General features: G+C 40.9%; 1 long non-coding RNA gene across 1 annotated transcript; it reads right to left on the reverse strand.

Moving 5' to 3' along the window:
* Positions 1–433: 433 nt before the first annotated feature.
* LOC115435314 (uncharacterized) lies at positions 434–3,217 on the reverse strand. Its single transcript, XR_003937681.1, has 3 exons — positions 3,106–3,217; positions 1,024–1,103; positions 434–570 (listed from the first exon to the last, which is right to left on the reverse strand). It is a non-coding gene; the product is annotated as an uncharacterized LOC115435314 (long non-coding RNA).
* Between the last annotated feature and the right edge of the window lie 284 nt (positions 3,218–3,501).

Genomic DNA, 3,501 nt, shown 5'->3' on the forward strand with positions numbered 1-3,501 from the left:
TATATATATATATATAAAGAAAGAGAGAGAGAGAGAGCAATTTGAAATAGAGCCTTTGTGCTTTCATCATGCCGCCTAAAAGATTGATACTTGGTAAAAGTTGACCGGCAGTTATTTATCCCACAAGTTATGCTGAAATGAGGTTCATGCGCGTGTACAAGTCCAATATGGTGAATCAGTTTTATAAGTGTAAAAGTCCTTTTTGAACATTTTGAACATTTATGCAGCCCAGGCATGTTCAGTAAAGGTGGTTGAACACACGCGTGACAGCAGAGGTTTGTCTCCCTGGATGATGACGTTTGCAATATGATTCTGAAGAAACAGCAGAGTCTTTCAGAAGTATGCAGGATATGTTATGTTGAACACAAAGTATGTAGAGAATAGAAAGAATAGAAAGACTGTTTGTGTTCTACACTGGCTGGATGAGGCGATGTAAGCCTCATCCAGTGAACTGCAGGAACAAACCTCAATTCCTTCGACTGTCACAACACTGTGACACTGTCTGGAGAGGGCAGTTTTCCAATCCTGGTCCTTCATTTGAATAGTTGGGTATGGAGTTTGAGGATTATTCTACTTCAGAGGGAAAAAAACATTAGTATACATTTAAGCAAAAAGTCCGAACAGGGCATGGGCTATAGTGGGTTTACTGTGGAGGGTGTTGTTGGGCATGATGCACAGCAGAGTGCCTTTTAACAGACTCATCCGTTGGACATCCCATTATAACCCACATCCTTAAGTAGACCCTCAGTTAGCTTAAAGTGAAACAATTGCCAAGCAATCCACATATACTCCCACAGCCACTGCAAAAGGAGCACAGTAATATCAAATGAAAAAAACTTTTGTGGAGCTGTAGGTGTGTGGTTATGGTTGATTTGCAATGGCTTTGAATGCATCTCAGCCAATCATAATGAAGGAACTGGACTTTCCATTTCAGAAAATGAGATAGAACTGATAAGACATGCACAGTGATTCAAAAGAACATTAACTTATGACCAGAAGCTATGTATGGCACCGGGTATTTACCTCTCCAAGGATGATGAAATCCTCAATTTTCTCCTTGAAAATGGATGGCAAGAGGAGAAGTCCCCCCTTGAAGTCAATTCCTACAAGTACAGATTGTACAACTGTAAATGCAAATGCACGTCATCAAATTTTGATTATATTAAAGAGCAATTAAAGTAAAATCCAAATTGAAATGTGTAAACATAGCATTGTGGAAAAACGTTTCATAAATCTCCTCACCAATTTTGAACCATATTAAACATTGGTAAGTGTATCAAATAGTATTCTGAAAGTATGTAAATATCAAATGTTTTGCCTGTAATGAGCTACTTTAGAAGTGGCAGGTGTGACTCATCAGAAAATAGCCCAGTTATTTTATGTAAACATGTCCTTTTGCAATAAGCACACGGTAATCACTTTTATTTTGACACCCTAACATCAGCTGTTGGGGGAGAGAGGGAAGTCAAGCCGGAGGGCTGGTTGTGTTTTTTTTTTGTTGTGCAGTGATTGAAAGTTCAGCAAAACAACAGAGCTTCTTGTCGGATTATTGGAATACTTCATAACCTATGCAATTACACGGGTATTTTCGTAGTTATGAAACCTGGCTGAAATGTGGTGTTCATGTTGCTCCTGAGAGCCGGTTAGGGGTGGTAGCGACCATGCTCTGCAGAGCGGAATGAAAACCAAAGATTTTTAATTAGGGTAGCACGTGAATTTATACTCATATGCAAATGAGTATAGCTTTAAATAGAGCGGTACTTGTTTTAACCCGGCCTGATTAATCCTAACACCAAAAGTCTTGAATTTGGCAAATGCTTGCTAACTCCCTTAAAGCTATACCGTGTGATGTGGCATTTTTACACTTTTCTTTTGTCATCTTAAAATGCTCCTAATAAGTGTGGGTCAAACTAAAATGTAAAAGAAATCCACCAGGTAGTGAAACTCAAAAATGTTTAATTCTCATATATTTCTAATGAAAGTCTGACCAATCATTTTAGTCGGTCCGAGTGAAATAATTGGCCGAACCTGACTGAGCCTCCTGTCAATCATCCATTACGGCCGTCCAGCATCCGATCCATTATCTCCGTCTCACATCCGAATATGTGTCCCTCTGAATCTGACGCTTCACTGGCGCTGCTTCTCCTGTCACTGACCACAGTCTACTGTATAAGGATGTGTTTGGATAGAACTGACATGCACATGTGGAAGGGAAAAAAACGGATTTATGAACAGAAACGACAACTGAGGGGCACAAACGGGAGTCTGATGAATGAAGGATGGGGATAAAAGTCTGGAAGTCAGCTGTGCTGGACTGAACAGGTCTGCATAAAGCTCAGCTTTTCTGACGGTGGGACTCATACAGGTACATGTACATGGTGTCACACAATGTAAGATGATGTAACCTCAAATGTCCACGGAAAATTTGTGGAGGCTGCGCGTTCACAGTGCGCGCGCCCATCCCCTGGGCACTGCAGTGGAGACACTGACCCAGCGCTGCACAGACCAGGTCTACTGATGGAACAGGAGCCGCGGGCCCGCGGCAGGTGGATGATGCATCTGATTACTGAGGGAGGGGTCCGCGGACACGCCAAAACGGACCGGACCTCTGCCTCTGTTTCCTCCTCCATTTCCATCGCGCATCAGATGAGAGGAGGAGAGAGGAGGAGCCTCAGAGCTCAGGCAGAGGGAAGGGGGCGGGGCTTTGGAGAGAGGCGGGTTGTTCATGTTCAAACTTTTACTAAGTGCTGAGAGAAATGCCACATCGGTAGGTATAGCTTTAATCGACAATTCACATGCCAAGTTACATTTAAACATTTGATCAACAAAACCATAACATTATGCTGAATGGGTTTTGAGCATTAGACGGATTTTGCTTTCATGGCTCTTTGACCATGTGCAAATGTGTACAGGTAGGCTACTGCAGTAGAGTCGTCATGGTACCTCAGGCAGTGAAATGAAGAAACTGAAAAACACTAAGATAATGTTACATTATACACCCTATTATAGTTCCGTGCAAAGGTTCCCATTCTCTTTGAAAGGGACTGCACATAAATTACACAATTATGTCACAAATTGACTATTTGTATGTGAACAAATTAGTACCTGTAATGTCCTCAGCCAGAGCATCCTCTCTTGCCTCCATGTAAATTTTCATTAGTGGCAAATCCTTGACGAGTTTGAGAATATTTGGTAGAACACTGGTGAAGTTGTCACTGAAGCATCGGCAGATGTTGACTGCAGAAGGATGCATTCCATCAACCTCATCAGACAAACTGAAAATAAAAAAAAGCAAAACAGGCAAAAGACAGAAATTTTCTGTGAAGAATTTAAACATTTGACAACTTTAAGACACAGACTGGGGATTAATTTAAAGTGGTGTAATTTGTCCCAACAATAGTTCAAATTGGCATCATCTTCAGAACTGCAACAATAAATTGAGCACTTAACAACTATTTTGAAAATCATTTAATCAATTCAAGATTTTTTAAGATAAAAAGT

This window comes from Sphaeramia orbicularis, chromosome 16, assembly GCF_902148855.1.
Source record: "Sphaeramia orbicularis chromosome 16, fSphaOr1.1, whole genome shotgun sequence".
In the NCBI taxonomy this organism is placed as follows: domain Eukaryota; kingdom Metazoa; phylum Chordata; class Actinopteri; order Kurtiformes; family Apogonidae; genus Sphaeramia; species Sphaeramia orbicularis.